The sequence below is a fragment of the Vulpes lagopus genome, chromosome X, assembly GCF_018345385.1.
Source record: "Vulpes lagopus strain Blue_001 chromosome X, ASM1834538v1, whole genome shotgun sequence".
In the NCBI taxonomy this organism is placed as follows: Eukaryota; Metazoa; Chordata; class Mammalia; order Carnivora; family Canidae; genus Vulpes; species Vulpes lagopus.
The window spans coordinates 61,100,260-61,119,731 of NC_054848.1; positions in this window are offsets into that span (position 1 = coordinate 61,100,260).

Sequence of the window (19,472 nt, forward strand, 5' to 3'; positions counted from 1 at the left end):
TTCCATGATAAACATTTATTGAGGCCCCCATGGCTTCTAATATCATAATCATTTGATTTTTCTTCCATATAGGCAGGTCCAAAATAGTCTGGAAAGGAAAAGAGCCAAAAGTACAAGAAGGTCCCAGACAGCCACTTAAAATCTTGTACTCTCAAACTATAACTGCATCAGTAGTAAAAAGTAACATTTTGAGAGGAATCAATGAGACTTATTCCAAATATCTCACCCACTTTTTGGTTTCAATGCTCTGCTCTTTCTGGATTTAGTTATGTTTTTCAGACCAAATGCTGTTGAATGGCTACTAGTGTTTCCTTCTAATGGGATCAGTCAATGTCAAGGTCATGAAATCCTGAATGTTTGTCTTTGAAATCCTTAATACTCCTTCCTGAGCAGCTTTCTCCATGTTTACACATTTTATTCATTTTTGACCCAAGCATAAGATTTCCCAAACAACACGTTGCCAATATGGTGTTAATAATTTAATAAGAAGGTGGGTGGAGGGAAGATAATTGGGTGATGGGCATTAAGGAGGGAAATTGATAATGAGCACTAGGTTTATTTATTTTTATTTTCTTAAAATTTCTTTTTATTGGAGTTCAATTTGCCAACATATAGCATAACACCCAGTGCTCATCCCACCAAGTGCCCCCCTTAGTGCCCATCACCCAGTCTCCCCAACCCCCTGCCCACCTCCACTGCCACTACCCCTTGTTCATTTCCCAGAATTAGGTGTCTCTCATGTTTTGTCTTTCCCCTTTATTCCCTTTCACTATTTTTTATATTCCCCAAATGAATGGAACTATATGTTTGTCCTTTTCCGATTGACTTATTTCACTCAGCATAATACCCTCCAGGTCCATCCATGTCAAAGCAAAAGGTGGGTATTTGTCATTTCTAATGGCTGAGTAATATTCCATTGTATACATATACCACATCTTCTTGATCCATTCATCTTTCGATGGACACCAAGGCTCCTTCCACAGTTTGGCTATTGTGGACATTGCTGCTATAAACATCGGGGTGCAGGTGCCTCAGCTTTTCACTGCATCTGTATCTTTGGGGTAAATCCCCAGCAGTGTAATTGCTGGGTCGTAGGGCAGATCTATTTTTAACTCTTTGAGGAACCTCCACAAGGTTTTCCATAGTAGGTGTACCAGTTCACATTCCCACCAACAGAACACTGGGTTTATATGCAAATGGTATATCATTAAATTCTACCCCTGAAACTATTAATACAGTATATTAACTAAATTGAATTCAAATAAAGAATAATAAAAAGGACACGTGAAAAAATTCATGTGCTAAAACTAGCATTTTCTTTTTTACCTTTTTAAAAAATATTTTATTTGTTTATTCATGAGAGGCAGAGGGAGAGGTAGGCTCTCTGCAGGGAGCCTGTTGCAGGACTTGTTCCCATGACCCCAGGACCAAGACATGAGCCAAAGGCAGATGCTCAACCACTGAGTCACCCCTAAAATTAGCATTTTCAGTGACAAGTGTATAAATAAAGCAATGCTTAATCCAAAAGAATGCCTCAAAGAGGAATTTTAGTCATTTTTATGGGAGACATTAAGCATAATCTTTCTGCTGACCTCAAATTATTCAATTTTGGTGACCCAATATGGTTTGCCTCGATTTCCAAGGAAGTTCTTACTTTTACCACCCTTTAACACTGGAAACAGACAATATAACATAGCATGGCAATATGATCTAAATATTTCAGTTTGGCTTGGAAACATTTATAACCAGCCTAAAAATTATTTTTTATTTATTTTTAAAGATTTCATTTACTTATTCATGATAGACATAGAGAGGGAGAGAGAGGGGCAGAGACACAGGCAGAGGGAAAAGCAGGCTCGATGCAGGGAGCCCGACGTGGGACTTGATCCCGGGACTCCAGGATTACACCCTGGGCTGAAGGCAGGCGCTAAACCACTGAGCCACCCAGGGATCCCCCTCCAGCCTATGACTCACATACATGCACACATACCCACCAATTGTTTTGTTTTGGTTGTAAAAAAAGTAAGAAAGATGATGATACAGAAACACAGGTATGTAACTAGTCGGAAGCTTATTTCATCCTTGTCACATTCTCTTCCCAAGTACCATTGCAAAGACACTTGACCTTTCAGGCCACTAATAGAAAAAGTCATTGTATTCATGAGAGCTAATGCTTTCTGGAAGAATAGTTTCTTCTGTCAGTTCAGCAAACCTCCTGATAGTCTTCAGTGTAGTTAGCCTCCTGATACTCTTCAATTTGTACAAATAAATTTCCCTAAGAAGTAAATGCCAAGACTCTGAAGCATGAAATAGTCATGGGAAGAAGAAACAAAACATAAAGATAGATAATGGGGAATCATTGTAAAAGCAACATTTAATGCTCTCTGTTAAAAAAAATAACATTTAAAATGCACTATAACTTATTTGTTTTATTTTGTTTTTAAATAGAAAAGTGACATTCTAACAGTTAAGCTGAATCTTGCACTTTAAACTTTCTGAATAGTCTGAGAAAGGTATGGTAATATGTTGCAAATTAAAATCAGATTCTCTGTTGCTGGTTGAAGTGTACAAATCATGGAAATTCTCAATTTATCAAAGCTAAAATTTCAATCATCTTTGCCCACAATATCCTCTGAGGGGAATGTTTTCCAAAACAACTGAGTAAGGCTGCCGAAGAGTTCTACCTCCCATTAGAGGTAAAAGTTTTTATTTTGCTTTTTTGTTGTTGTCATTTTTCATATTTTACCTAATAAACTATGTGACTTCCTTTTGTAGTTGTAAAAGCCTACAGTTTTCTCCAGGATATCTGGGTAGAAAGGGTAAGGTTCTTGGCTTTCTCTTAATACATTAAAAAATAGAATTTAAAAATCCTATGAATTGAAAACGATGATGCAAATTTCTGCTGCTTCCATCAAGATGTAATTCTAAATCTGCTAATATTTTACCTTTTGAGGGAAGTATTGATATGAAGTATGGAGATTCTCAGTAAGGAGATTACTCAGTGAAGTAATATCTATTTATAAGTTTAAGTGGTTAAAATGTTCACTGAAACTGCTGAATGTTTTGTGTAAGGAAATGTGGCTGTCTAGAGAGAACGCTCCTTTCTCTATAAGCTAATATGTTACTGACATAAACCAGGAGTCCAGACATAAATACTGCTCCTAACAATTATATGTTAAAATTAGGATAGTGGTTGCTTAAAAACAATTCTGTTAGTATGATCAGAGGAGGGGGGAGGACTTAAAATTTTAAGTCCAGTGTTTTGTCAAACAAATTAAGTGGCATTCAAGTGATGAATACATTTAAATGACTAAATCTTTTCCTAAGGTGATACTTGACATGTTTCTTTTGATTGAGACATTTTTCATACATTCATTTTGTGGTGGGAGATAAGAGTTTCAAATAGTACAAAAAGATTTTCATCAAGCCCTTAGTGGTAGTACAGCTGTCAAATCTCAGAGAGGTTCATTCTCAATTTATGATGAACATTTCTTTAGATGTATTTTTAATTTGATAACATGGGAAATATTTTAAGAAGGAGTTCCAATTATTGTGCTGTGTTTGTTAGAAGGAATTTATTCCATTTTCCTTATTTGAAAGAATAAAACAACAGTTTCTCTTTTTAAAAATCTGCTAATTTCACACATGGAGTTTGATTCTTAATTATGTAGGATTATTCAAAAATATAAAAATTATATATCCTAGAAAAGTTGGTACAAGTTATCTAATGTCAGTAAAATCTAGTCATACTGATACCTTCTCATGATATGAGCAAATCAGTATATTTTGTATATACTGAATTCCTCCAGATTAAAAACTTGGAGACGCTAAATTCCCTTTTAGTAAAAGAAGTCTCAAAAAATATTTTCACTGTGAAATATCAGGATAAAGACTTTATTGTACTACTAGTTTATTTTCAAGAAAAAAACACATAATTAATGGCTGTAGACTACATGAACTTGACTTATAAGATGGCATTATCTGCATATTATGGTTGTCAAGTGCCACCATAATGTTGCATGTTGAAAGCAACTCTGCTTACTCTCTCTGACCACAAATATAGATGGGGTTTTTCCTCCATTCAAGCAGTTCCAAAGTGGCTAAGATAGGATAGCATAGGAAACACAAGCAGCTTAGGCAGCTTCAGGGATTTAGGAACCTTCAAAGGAGCTGAAATAAGCAATGCTCCTTAGACTGATATTTCCCAGAAATTGTGTTTTGGCAGGACTATGAAGAAAGGACCTCCTCAGTAGACTTAAAAGACTTAAAAGTTCTGGACTGAGTTTTTTTTCTCCCAATCTTCCCTTAGCTACCAAGAAAGTTGACTGAGGAGGAGTTTGGTTACTTAAACAGCTTCTGAAATTGGGTGAGAGGAGGGAGGACATTAATCATCTCTGTATTTCTAATAGCAAAATTCAGACTAAATCTGGTACTGAGTGGGGACTAGGTATTTATTGAATTGTAGAGCCCTAAGGGGAGGGAGGATTTGCTCGTTAAATGGCTCTATGCTGAGTCTTGCTTTCTGCAGCTGGAAATGTGGGTGTCCAAGAATACTAAGAGATTCTTTACTAGAGCTTGAGACAGTTTTCCACTTGGTCAAATTTATTCCTCAAAGTAGGAAAATAATACATCTCTATAATTTTGAGGGGTATTAAATGATAGTGTGCTACTAGAATTAGACTTACAAATTGACAATAATTTAAGCATACTATTTTGAGATTGGGAGAATTCACCCCAAACCGGATGTGTCTCTTAGATTTACCTGTTTGTCTGCCTCCAACCAGAAATGCCACTATTATTAATCTATTACCAGAGTTTACTTATTGCCTCGCTAAGTTCCTATTTCTTGAAATATAAATGCTTATGAGATAGATAAAAAGCTAAGCTAATGCTAATTCAGAGAATGAATTTATGGGCTACATTTATCAGCCAACTATTAAATTTTCTCAAACAAGGAATGTTGGTACTCCCGAAGGTACTAAAGAATTGAAAAGAATTGACAGAAACAAATCCACAATTATATGGTCAATTAATCTTTGATAAAAGAGCAATGAATATACAATAGTAAAAATACAGTCTCTTCAACAAATGGTGTTGGGAAAGCTGCACAGCCACATATAAAAGAATGAAACGGGACCGCTTTCTTACACTATACACAAAAATAAATTCAAAATGTATTTAATACATAAATGTGATACCTGAAACCTTAAAAATTCTAGAAGAGAATACAATCAGTAATTTTTCTGACATCAGATATAGCAGCATTTTTCTAGGTATGTCTCCTAGAAAAGGCAAGGGAAACTAAAGAAAAATCAACTATTGGAACTACAACAAGATAGAAAGCTGAAGGAAACAATAAACAAAACTGAAAACAATCTACAAAGTGGGAGATAATATTTGCAAATGACATATTCAATAAAGGGCTAGTATCCAAAAATATGTAAATAACTGATACAACTCCACACCCACAAAACAAATAACCCAACTTAAAAAATGGCAGAAGACATGAACAGACATTCTCTGGATACAGATGTCCAAGAGACACATGAAAAGGTATTCAAGACCACTCATCATCAGAGACATACAAATCAATACCACAATGAGATATCATTTCACTCCTGTCAGAGTGGTTAAAATCAAAAGCACAAGAAATTACAAGTGTTGTTGAGGGTATGGCGAATAAAAGAATCCTTGTGCACTGTTGGTGGGCATGTAAACTGGCACCGTCAGTGTAGAAGATAGATGAAAAAATTAAAAATAGAACTCAAAAACTTAATTAAACTAAAAAAATTAAAAATAGAATTATCCTATCATCCAGCAATACACTACTGGGTATTTACCAAAAGAACACAAAAATACTAAGTCAAAGAGATTATGCATCCGTATGTTTATTGCAGCATTGTTAATAATAAAATTATAGAAGCAGCCCAAATGTCTGTTGAGAGATAAAGATGTGATGTATACATATATATGTATATATTCATATATATGAATATATATTCAGCCATAAAAATAATGCAATATTGCCATTTGCAATAACATGAATGGAGCTAGAGAGTATAATGTTAAGTGAAATAAGTCAGTCAGAGAAAGACAAATACCATATGATTTCACTAATGTGGAATTTAAAAACAAAACAAACAAGGAAAGAATAAAAGAGAGGGATACAAACCAATAAACAGACTCTTAACTACAGATGGTTACCAGATGAGAAGTGGGTGGGGGGTGGGTAAAGTAGATGATGGGGATTAAAGAGTACACATAACATGATTAGTACTGAATAATGTATGGAATTGCTGAATCACTATATTGTACACCTGAAACTAATATAATACTGTATATTAAATCTAAATAGTAAAGAAAAAGCAGAGAGGGAAATAGGCTCAAAAAGGAAGATTATACTGAGTAATGGAAGGGAAATTTGATTACATCACACGTCCTGCCTTCTTATTAATCAAAGTGTATAATGCACATGTTTCATACCTAGCCAGCAACCACCCGATCATAGCTATGACTAGCCCAGAGAGTGACAAGTGCCAATCATGGGCTTAACTTTTTCTCTGGCTTTAGATTAGAGTAATGCTGCTGTATCACTCTGGGCATGTTAGAGATTACAGTGTTGGCTACGATTTACAAATTTCCTGAATGTTTTGCTGAGAGCTGGCCATGATGAGAAATACAGTTCAGTGGCTGCAGAATGAGCATTTGTTTGTTTGTTTTTCCAGAGAGGTTTCTGGACGATTTGTAATTTTACTTGGCCAGAGTGATTTGTCTGTCAAACAAAACCAAGAAGAAATCTGTTTCTTAATTGCAGATCAATATTCATGAAAATTAGTAGGATGGCAATTTAGGATTTGGTGGATCATACGATGATTTCTTACAGAATGTGTTATATATGAAGAACCTAAGATAAGTCCTTTTTGACTGGTTTCCTCATTGGACTAGACAACTGCCTCAGTGCATCTCAAGAGAACACTTTTCTTAAATGTTTTGTTTTGGAATAATTTTATACTCACAAGAAAACTATGAATCTTAGTTTTTCCCAGTTTTTACAAGCACTTATTTGTTTGTTTATGTATGTGCAATTCCATAAAATTTTCTTACACATATATATTTACGCAATCACCACCACAATCAAGATTCAAGATTGTCCTATCACCCACCACAAAAAAAAAATAATTTTGTGCTACACCTTTATATCACAAATTCTGCCCATTCCTAACACTCTGGCAACTACTAATATGTTCTCCATCTCTATAATTCTGTCATTTTTAGGATATTAAATAAATGTAACCTTTTCGGGTTTGCTTTTTTCACTTAGCATAGTATCTTTAACACATATGCAAGTTGTTATGTACCTCAATAGTTGGTTCATTTTAATTGTTGAGTACTATTCAATTGTATGCATATACCATGTTCATTTTTCTATTCACCCACTGAAGGACTTTTGGGTTTTTACCATATTTTGGATGTTAAAAATAAAATTGGTGGGGTACCTGGATGGCTCAATCAGTTAGGCGTCTGCCTTAAGCTCAGGTCATGGTCTCAGGGTCCTGGGATCAAGCCCCACATCAGGCTAACTGCTTAGTGTGGAGCTTGCTTCTCTTTTGCCCTCTGCCCCTCCTCCCTGCTCATGCTTTCTCTCTCTCTCAAATAAATAAAATATTTTTTATTTTTTTTTATTTTTTTTTTATTTTTTAAAATTAAATAAAAAAACAAACAAATACATACATAAATCTGCCAAAGTGTTTTCCAGAGTAATTGTACCATTTACCATTCCTTACAGCAATGCATGATGGATCCATTTCTTATTCTTAGCACTTAACTGTTGTCAGTTTTTATTTTAGACATTCTGACACATATGTCATGTGTTTCATCGTGTGGTTTTAATCATTTTCCTAATGGCTAGTGACCTTGAATATCTTTTCATGGGCTCTTTAGTGAATTGTCCATTCATGCCCTTTTACCATTTTCAAATTGAGTTGTTTGTTATCTTACTCTTGAGTTTTGAGTGTACTTTACATATTTTAGATGCAAACAATTTTTGGATATGTGGTTTGCAAACATTTTTTCCAAGACTGTTGGTTAGTCTTTTCATCCTCTTAACGTGTTCTTTCATAAGCAAAGTTTCATAAGCATTGTTATGAGGTCCAATGTAATGTATTGATTTTGTTTCTTTTTGGATTGTTCTTTTGGTGGTATGCCTAAGAATAATTTACCAAGTCCTAGATCCTGAATATATTCTCTATGTTTCATCTAAGATTTTTATAGTTTTAAAATTAGATATATGATCCATTCTGAGTTAATTTTTACATAGGATGTGAAGTTAAGTTCAACATTAGTTTCCTTTCTGTTTATAAATGGATGTATAATTGCTAAAATGTCATTTGTTGAAAAACTATTCTTTCTTTATTGAATTTTGCACCTTTGTAAAAAAAATCAGGTGGCTCTATTTGTATGGATCTATTTCTTTATTTTCTATTCTGTTTTATTAATCTATGTATCTCACCTTCTAACAACACCACAACATCTTGATTTATTTAGCCATATAGTAAGTCCTAAAATTGAGTACTGTAGTTCCTACAACTTTATTTTTTGTTTTTCATAATTGTTTTAGTTACTTAAGTACATTTGTTTTTCCACATATATTTTAGAATAAGCTTGTCTATATCTGCAAAACTACATGTGGGGATTTTGAGAGTAATGCTGTTAAATCTATTTAGCAATTTGTGGAGAATTTTCATTTTTATTATTATGTTGTATTGTCTAATCAATGACAAATTTGTGTCTATCCACTTATTTAGGTCTTTGATATCTTTCATCATCATCTTGTAGTTTTCAACTTATACTTCTTTTTTTGGTATATTTTTTAATTGGAGTTCAATTTGCTGGGTGTTATGCTCTATGTTGGCAAATCAACATAGTTCTTGTAAGATGCTATGTTACATTTATACCTAAGTATTCCTTATTTTGGAACTGTTTCAAATGGTATTATGTTTTTAATTTTCACAGTACTATGGGTTTTTTATTTTTAAATTTAATACTAGCAATGTTTGTTGCTAACATAAAAATACAGTTGATGTTTTGTGTGCTAACATGTGACCTTGCTAAACTTAAACTCTAGTTCTAAGATATTTTTTTCTAAGAGATTTTTTAAGGTAGATTCCTTAAAATTTTCTACTGTACAAGCATATCAACAGTGGTAGTTTTTGTTTTGTTTTGTTTTCGATCTTTATTTCCTTTCCTTCCTTTATTGTACTGGCTAGAATTTCTGTGGAGGCTGAGAAAATTAGGGCCATTCAAGTTTAACATTGGCATGAATACAGCCATTGTAGCTTCGGCAGCCATCTCAGGCCACTATGACCAGGCCACTGACCAGGAACTGAACTCTACCTTACCCCGGCTACAGAAAAAACCACAAAGCACACCCGTATCAGAATAAGGAAGCAAGAGCTTGTGAGAGCTCTTTACTGGAGATTCTCACACCCTCACCCTTACTGAAAAACCTCTCCTTACTCCTAGACCAGCCCATAAAAACCCAGCTGTAACCCACCTCGGGGTCCAAGTCCCTGCTCCGCTGTGTCGGGTATACTTGGACCCAAGCTTGAGCTTGTTAATAAACCCTCACTCACGTACTTGCATCGGTGTCAGCTCCTTGGTGGTTTTCTCAGATTCGCAATCTTGAACACAACATTTCTACTGATATCTTTTTAAGATTTTATTTATTTATTCATGAGAGACAGAGAGAGAGAGAGAGAGGCAGGCAGAGACACAGGCAGAGGGAGAAGCAGGCTCCATGCAGGGAGCCTGATGTGGGACTCGACCCCGGGTCTCTAGGATCATGCCCTGGGCTGCAGGAGGTGCTAAACCGCTGAGCCACTTGGGCTGCCCTCTACTAGTATTTTGAAAAGGAGGTAAGAGTGGACATCCTTACCTTGTGATTGATTTTAGAAAGAAATTTGTTTAGTCTTTCTTTTTTTTCTTTTTTTCTTTTTTCTTTTTTCTTTTTTAATTTTAATTTTTATTTTTTAATAAATGTATTTTTTATTGGTATCCAATTTACCAACATACAGAATAACACCCAGTGCTCATCCCGTCAAGTGCCCCCTTCAGTGCCCGTCATTGCATTTAATGTTAACTCTAGGTCTATTAGAGATATTCTCTATCAAGTTGAGGTAGTTTCCCTTTATTCTTAATTTGCTGAGAGGTTTTAATCTGAATGGATATTGGATTTGTTAAATGCTTTTTCTGCCTTAGCTGATATCTTCACGTGTTTCTTTTAAACATGTTAACACAGTAGATTATGTTGTTTGTTTTATTTTATTATTTTATTTCATTTTAATTTCAATATAGTTAACATGCAGTGTTATATTAGTTGCAGGTATACAATATAGTGATTCAACAATTCATTTATTACTTACTGCTCGTCAAGATAAGTGTACCTTTAATCCTCTTATTTCACCCATCCTTCCATGCACCTCCCCTCTGGTAATCATCTGTTTGTTCTCCATACTTAAAAGTCTATTTCTTTATTTGTCTCTTTTTTGTGTGTGTTCATTTGTTTTGGTTTTAAAGTTTTACATATGAATGAAATCATATGGTATTTGTCTCACTCTGATTGACTTATTTCACTTAGCATTATACTATCTAGCTCCATTCATGTTATTTTATTTTATTTTATTTTTAAAGATTTATTTATTTATGATAGACATAGAGAGAGAGAGAGAGGCAGAGACACTGGCAGAGGGAGAAGCAGGCTCCATGCACCGGGAGCCCGACGTGGGACTCGATCCCGGGTTTCCAGGATCGCACCCTGGGCCAAAGGCAGGCGCCAAACCGCTGCGCCACCCAGGGATCCCCCATTCATGTTATTTATTTTTTTTAATTTTTTTTTAAATTAAGTTTTATTGGTGTTCAATTTACCAACATACAGAAAAACACCCAGTGCTCATCCCGTCAAGTGTCCACCTCAGTGCCCGTCACCCATTCCCCTCCAACACCCGCCCTCCTCCCCTTCCACCACGCCTAGTTCGTTTCCCAGAGTTAGGAGTCTTTATGTTCTGTCTCCCTTCCTGATATTTCCCACACATTTCTTTTCCCTTCCTTTATATTCCCTTTCACTATTATTCATATTCCCCAAATGAATGAGAACATACACTGTTTGTCCTTCTCCGATTGACTTATTTCACTCAGCATAATACCCTCCAGTTCCATCCACGTTGAAGCAAATGGTGGGTATTTGTCGTTTCGAATTGCTGAGTAATATTCCATTGTATACATAAACCACATCTTCTTTATCCATTCATCTTTCGATGGACACCGAGGCTCCTTCCACAGTTTGGCTATTGTGGCCATTGCTGATAGAAACATCGGGGTGCAGGTGTCCCGACGTTTCATTGCATCTGAATCTTTGGGGTAAATCCCCAACAGTGCAATTGCTGGGTCGTAGGGCAGGTCTATTTTTAACTCTTTGAGGAACCTCCACACAGTTTTCCAGAGTGGCTGCACCAGTTCACATTCCCACCAACAGTGTAAGAGGGTTCCCTTTTCTCCGCATCCTCTCCAACATTTGTTGTTTCCTGCCTTGTTAATTTTCCCGATTCTCACTGGGGTGAGGTGGTATCTCATTGTGGTTTTGATTTGTATTTCCCTGATGGCAAGTGATGCAGAGCATTTTCTCATGTGCATGTTGGCCATGTCTATGTCTTCCTCTGTGAGATTTCTCTTCATGTCTTTTGCCCATTTCATGATTGGATTGTTTGTTTCTTTGGTGTTGAGTTTAATAAGTTCTTTATAGATTTTGGAAACTAGCCCTTTATCTGATATGTCATTTGCAAATATCTTCTCCCATTCTGTAGGTTGTCTTTTAGTTTTGTTGACTGTATCCTTTGCTGTGCAAAAGCTTCTTATCTTGATGAAGTCCCAATAGTTCATTTTTGCTTTTGTTTCTTTTGCCTTTGTGGATGTATCTTGCAAGAAGTTACTGTGGCCGAGTTCAAAAAGGGTGTTGCCTGTGTTCTCCTCTAGGATTTTGATGGAATCTTGTCTCACATTTAGAACTCTCATCCATTTTGAGTTTATCTTTGTGTATGGTGAAAGAGAGTGGTCCAGTTTCATTCTTCTGCATGTGGATGTCCAATTTTCCCAGCACCATTTATTGAAGAGACTGTCTTTCTTCCAATGGATAGTCTTTCCTCCTTTATCGAATATTAGATGACCGTACATTTCAGGGTCCACTTCTGGGTTCTCTATTCTGTTCCATTGATCTATGTGTCTGTTTTTGTGCCAGTACCACACTGTCTTGATGACCACAGCTTTGTAGTACAACCTGAAATCTGGCATTGTGATGCCCCCAGCTATGGTTTTCTTTTTTAAAATTCCCCTGGCTATTCGGGGTCTTTTCTGATTCCACACAAATCTTAAAATAATTTGTTCTAACTCTCTGAAGAAAGTCCATGGTATTTTGATAGGGATTGCATTAAACGTATAAATTGCCCTGGGTAACATTGACATTTTTACAATATTAATTCTGCCAATCCATGAGCATGGAATATTTTTCCATCTCTTTGTGTCTTCCTCAAATTCTTTCAGAAGTGTTCTATAGTTTTTAGGGTATAGATCTTTTACCTCTTTGGTTAGGTTTATTCCTAGGTATCTTATGCTTTTGGGTGCAATTGTAAATGGGATTGACTCCTTAATTTCTCTTTCTTCAGTCTCATTGTTAGTGTATGGAAATGCCATTGATTTCTGGGCATTGATTTTGTATCCTGCCACGCTACCAAATTGCTGTATGAGTTCTAGCAATCTTGGGGTGGAGGCTTTTGGGTTTTCTATGTAGAGTATCATGTCATCGGCGAAGAGGGAGAGTTTGACTTCTTCTTTGCCAATTTGAATGCCTTTAATGTCTTTTTGTTGTCTGATTGCTGAGGCGAGGACTTCCAGAACTATGTTGAACAGCAGTGGTGAGAGTGGACATCCCTGTCTTGTTCCTGATCTTAGGGGAAAGGCTCCCAGTGCTTCCCCATTGAGAATGATATTTGCTGTGGGCTTTTCGTAAATGGCTTTTAAGATGTCGAGGAAAGTTCCCTCTATCCCAACACTCTGAAGGGTTTTGATCAGGAATGGATGCTGTATTTTGTCAAATGCTTTCTCTGCATCTAATGAGAGTATCATATGGTTCTTGGTTTTTCTCTTGCTGATATGATGAATCACATTGATGGTTTTATGAGTGTTGAACCAGCCTTGTGTCCCAGGGATAAATCCTACTTGGTCATGGTGAATAATTTTCTTAATGTGTTGTTGGATCCTATTGGCTAGTATCTTGTTGAGAATTTTTGCATCCATGTTCATCAGGGATATTGGTCTGTAATTCTCCTTTTTGGTGGGGCCTTTGGTTTCGGAATTAAGGTGATGCTGGCCTCATAGAACGAATTTGGTAGTACTCCATCTCTTTCTATCTTTCCAAACAGCTTTAGTAGAATAGGTATGATTTCTTCTTTAAACGTTTGATAGAATTCCCCTGGGAAGCCATCTGGCCCTGGACTCTTGTGTCTTGGGAGGTTTTTGATGACTGCTTCAAATTCCTCCCTGGTTCTTGGCCTGTTCAGGTTTTGTATTTCTTCCTGCTCCAGTTTTGGTAGTTTGTGGCTTTCCAGGAATGCGTCCATTTCTTCTAGATTTCCTAATTTATTGGCATACAGCTGTTCATAATATGTTTTTAAAATCGTTTGTATTTCCTTGGTGTTGGTAGTGATCTCTCCTTTCTCATTCATGATTTTATTAATTTGAGTCTTCTCTCTCTTCTTTTTAATAAGGTTGGCTAATGGTTTATCTATCTTATTAATTCTTTCAAAGAACCAACTCCTGGTTCTGTTGATCTGTTCCACAGTTCTTTTGGTCTCGATATCATTGAGTTCTGCTCGAATTTTAATTAACTGTCTTCTTCTGCTGGAGGTGGGGTCTATTTGTTGTTTTTTCTCTAGTTCCTTTACGTGTAAGGTGAGCTTTTGAATTTGAGATCTTTCCAGTTTTTGAATGGATGCTTGTATTGCGATGTATTTCCCCCTCAGGACTGCTTTTGCTGTATCCCAAAGATTTTGAACAGTTGTGTCTTCATTCTCATTAGTTTTCATGAATCTTTTTAATTCTTCCTTAATTTCTTGGTTGACCTTTTCATCTTTTAGCAGGATGGTCCTTAACCTCCACGTGTTTGTGGTCCTTCCATACTTCTTGTTGTGATTAAGTTCTAATTTCAGGGCATTATGTTCTGAGAATATACAGGGGACTATCCCGATCTTTTGGAATCGGTTCAGACCCGATTTGTGACCCAGTATGTGGTGTATTCTGGAGAAAGTTCCATGTGCACTTGAGAAGAATGTGTATTCAGTTGAGTTTGGATGTAAAGTTCTGTAGATATCTGTGAAATCCATCTGGTCCAGTGTATCATTTAAAGCTCTCGTTTCTTTGGAGATGTTGTGCTTAGAAGACCTATCCAGGGTAGAAAGAGCTAGATTGAAGTCACCAAGTATAAGTGTATTATTATCAAGGTATTTCTTGAGTTTGGTTATTAATTGGTTTAAATATTTGGCAGCTTCCACATTCGGGGCATATATATTGAGGATTGTTAAGTCCTCTTGTTGGATAGATCCTTTGAGTATGAGATAGTGTCCCTCTTCATCTCTCACTATAGTATTTGGGGTAAATTTTAATTTATCTGATATAAGGATGGCAACCCCTGCTTTCTTTTGAGGACCATTTGAATGGTAAATGGTTCTCCAACCTTTTATTTTCAAGTTGTAGGTGTCCTTCTGTCTAAAATGAGTCTCTTGTAGACAGCAGATAGATGGGTCCTGCTTTTTTATCCAGTCTGAAACCCTGCGCCTTTTGATGGGGTCATTAAGCCCGTTCAAGTTCAGAGTTACTATTGATAGATATGAGTTTAGTGTCATCATATCTATTCAGTCCTTGTTTTTGTGGATTGTTCCACTGAAATTCTTCTTAAAGGGGAATTTTAAGAGTTCCCCTTAAAATTTCTTGCAGAGCTGGTTTGGAGGTTACATATTCTTTCAGTTCCTGCCTGTCTTGGAAGCTCTTTATCTCTCCTTCCATTTTGAATGAAAGCCTTGCTGGATAAAGTATTCTCGGTTGCATGTTCTTTTCATTTAGGATGCTGAATATATCCTGCCAGCCCTTTCTGGCCTGCCAGGTCTCTGTGGAGAGGTCTGCTGTTACCCTAATATTCCTCCCCATAAAAGTCAGGGACTTTTTTTCTCTTGCTGCTTTAAGGATCTTCTCCTTATCTTTGGAATTTGCAAGCTTCACTATTAAATGTCGAGGTGTTGAACGGTTTTTGTTGATTTTAGGGGGGGATCTCTCTATTTCCTGGATCTGAATGCCTGTTTCCCTTCCCAGATTCGGAAAGTTTTCAGCTAGGATTTGTTCAAATACATATTCTGGCCCTCTGGCCCTTTCGGCGCCCTCAGGAACCCCAATTAAACGTAGGTTTTTCTTCCTCAGGCTGTCATTTATTTCCCTTAATCTATCCTCATGATCTTTTAATTGCTTGTCTCTTTTTTCCTCAGTTTCCCTCTTTGCCATCAACTTGTCTTCTATGTCACTCACTCGTTCTTCCACCTCGTTAAGCCTCGTCGTTAGGACTTCTAGCTTGGATTGCATCTCATTTAATTGATTTTTAATTTCTGCCTGATTGGATCTAAATTCTGCAGTCATGAAGTCTCTTGAGTCCTTTATGGTTTTTTCTAGAGCCACCAGTAGCTGTAAAATAGTGCTCCTGAATTGGCTTTCTGACATTGAATTCTAATCCATATTTTGTAACTCTGGGAGAGTGGGCTGTTTCTGATTCTTTTTTTTGAGGTGAGGTTTTCCTTCTAGTCATTTTGCTCAGTGCAGAGTGGCCAAAAACAAGTTGTATTGGGAAAAGGAGAAAAAGAGAGAGAAGGAAAGAAAAGAGAAAAAGAAAAAAGAGAAGAAAAAAAAGGGGGAAAGAGAAGAAAAAGAAAGAAAAAGAAAGAAAGGAGAAAAATGAAAAAAAAAGGGGGGTGGGGTGGGGGAAGCAATCAGAAATCAAGAAGAAAGAAAGATAAAAAAAAGCACAAAACAAAACCAAAAACAAAAACAAAAACAAAAACAAAACAAACAAACAAAAAACACGGGGGAGTATCTTCAGATTCTGTATACTTTAAGTCCCTTGACTTCCCTTGGAACTGGTCCGTGTCGCTGGTCTTCTGGGGGAGGGGCCTGCTGTGCTGATTCTCAGGTGTTAGCACTTGGGGGAGCTGCTCTGCCCCTGCCTGGTGCAGGGCTCAGTGGGGGTTGTTCACCCCGTGAGGCCCCGGGAGGAAGCCACAGTGGCGGGGGCAGCTCTGGGACCCTGGAGTCAGCTCCCGCAGTAGCTCCGGGGCTCTCTGTCTGCAGGGCCTGGGGGCTCCGGGGCGGGGCCGCGGATCTGCTCAGTTCCAGGCAGGAGCGTCCTTGCTGTCCTGGGCCCTCCCGGCTTCTGCCTGTTCCGGGGGAGGCCGGATCCTCTTCCACCGGGCTGTGTCCTGGTGCCCTGTGCTCTGGGGCCTGCGCTGTTGGATTCGCTCCCGCCCCGCAGCCCCCTCCGTGGAGCCGCCGCCTGAGCCCCTCCGAGCTGTTCCCGGAGTCGCGCCGCCCCCTCCGCGCGGAGCTTCTTCCTCTGCCCGAGCCGCCGCAGCTGAGCTGCTCTCGGAGCCGCGCAGCCCCCTCTGCGGAGCCGCAGCCGAGCCCCTCCGAGCTGTTCCCAGAGCCGCGCCGCCCCCTCCGCGTGGAGCTTCTTCCTCTGCCCGAGCCGCAGCCGCTGAGCTGCTCTCGGAGCCGCGCAGCCCGAGCCCCTCCGAGCTGTTCCCAGAGCCGCGCCGCCCCCTCCGCGCGGAGCTTTTTCCTCCGCCTGAGCCGCCGCCGCTGAGCTGTTCCCGGAGCCCCGCAGCCCCCTCTGCGGAGCCACCGCCCGAGCCCCTCCGAGCTGCTCCGGGTCCCGCCGAGCGCTGCAGCCCTTAGGGAGCTCGGCGCACTCTCCCGGGGCGCAGTTCCTCTGTTACTGTCCCAGGGAGCCCGAGGGCATCCCCGCCTTTCTGGGGATCCTGCTCCAATTCCCCGGGAGGCCTTTCCCCCGGGAAGGTTGGTGCAGCTCCTGCTCCTCCGGGACGGGGCTCTCCTGTCCTGGGGACACTCGCCCTGGCCTCAGCCCGGCTCCTCGCGGGGCCCCTCCCCCTCGGAGGCCTTTTGTTTCTTTATTTCTTTTTTCCCGTCTTCCTACCTTGATAGAAGCGTGAACTCTTCTCACTGTAGCGTACCAGCTGGTCTCTCTTTAAATCTCAGGCCGAATTCGTAGATTTTCAGGATAATTGGATGGTTTTCTAGGTAATTTGTTGAGGACAGGTGACTTGGAGATCCTACTCTTCTGCCATCTTGCCCCTCCCTCCATTCATGTCATTTTAAATGGCAATACTGCATTTTTTATGGTTGAATAATATTCCAGTGCATATATAATCTTCTTTAACCATTACGCTATCAATGGACATTTGGGCTGTTTACATAATTTTGCTACTGAAATTATACTATAACAAACAGAAAGGTGCATATATCATTTTAAATTAGTGCTTTTGTGTTCTTTGGGTAAATACCCAGTAGCGTGATTATTAGATCATAGGGTCATTCTATTTGTAATTCTTTTAGGAATCTCCATTCTGTCTTCCATAGCAGCTGCACCAGTTTGCATTCCCACCAACAGTGCATGAGGGTTCCTTTTTTTCCACATCCCCACCAACACTTTTTGTTTCTTGTGATTTTTATTTTAGCCATTCTGACAGGTGTGAGGTAATATTGCATTTCCCTGTTGATGAGTGATGTTGACTACCTTTTCATGTGACTGGTGGCTATCTGCATATCTGCTTTGGAAAAATGTCTGTTCATGTTTTCTATCCATTTTTAAATTGGACTGCTTATTTTTTGGGAGTGTTGACTTGTATAAGTTCCTGAGATATTTTGGATAGTAATCCATTATCAGAGATACCATTTGCAAATATCATCTTCCATTTAGTAGAGTGTCTTTTATTTTTCTTGATTGTGTCCTTCACTGTGCAGAAACATTTTATTTTAATGTAGTTCCAACAGGGTTTTTTTGGTATATTTTTTTTTATTGGAGTTCTATTTACCAACATATAGTATAACACCCAGTGCTCATCCTGTCAAGTGCCCCCCTCAGTGCCCATCACCCACAGTTTATTTTGTTTTTGTTTCCCTTGCCTCAGGGGACATATCTAGTAAAAAGTTGTTTGAGTGATTTCAGAGAAATTACTGCCTGTGCTCTCTTCTAGGATTTTTTCCCATTTTTAATATATTTTTTATTGAAGTCCGATTTGCCAACATATAGTATAATACCCAGTGCTCTTCCCGTCAAGTGCCCCTATCAGTGCCTGTCACCCAGCCACCCCATTACCCCTGCCTGCATCCCCTTCCACTAACCCCTGTTCATTTACCAGAGTTCCCAGAGTTTCTTTTCTAGAATTTTTATGGTTTTATGTATCACATTTAGGTCTCAAATCCACTTTGGGTTTATTTTGTATATGGTGTAATAAAATGGTCTAGTTTCATTCTCTTATATGTAGCTGCATAGCTTTCCCAAAACCATTTGTTGAAAAAACTTTTTCCCATTGTATATTCTTGCTTTTTTTGTCATAGAATAATTGACCATAAAAATTTTGGGTTTTTTTTTTTTGGACTCTCTATTAGTTCTGTTGATCTATGTGTCTATTTTTATGCAAGTACTATATTGTTTCAATTTACTACCTATATTTGTAATATAACTTGAATTCTGAAATTGTGATTACTTCAGGTTTTTCTTTTTAAAAAAATTTTTTAAGATTTATTTATTTATTCAGAGAGAGAGAGAGAGAAGCATAGACACAGGCAGAGGGAGAAGCAGTTTCCATGCAGGGAGCTCAACGTGGGACTCGATCCTGGGTCTCCAGGATCAAACCCTGGGCTGCAGGCAGCGCTAAACCACTGCACCACTGGGGCTGCCCTTGCTTTTCTTTCTTTTTAAAGATTTTTTAAAATTTATTCATGATAGAGAGAGAGAGAGAGAAGCAGGCTCCATGCAAGGAGCCCGACAAGGGACTCCAGGATTGCGCCCTGGGCCAAAGGTTGGCGCTACACCGCTGAGCCACCCAGGGATCACCCCTTGCTTTTCTTTCTTAAGATTGCTTTAGCTATTTGGAGTCTTTTGTTTTTCCATACAAATTTTAGGATTGTTCTTATTCTGTGAAAAATGCTGTTGGCATTTTGATAGTGTTGCATTAAAACTGTAGACTGCTTTGAGTAGTATCAACATTTTAACAATATTTTTCGTCCAATCTATAAACATGGAATATCTTTCCATTTGTTTGTGTTGTCTTCGATTGCTTTCATCAATATTTTATGGTTTTCAGAGG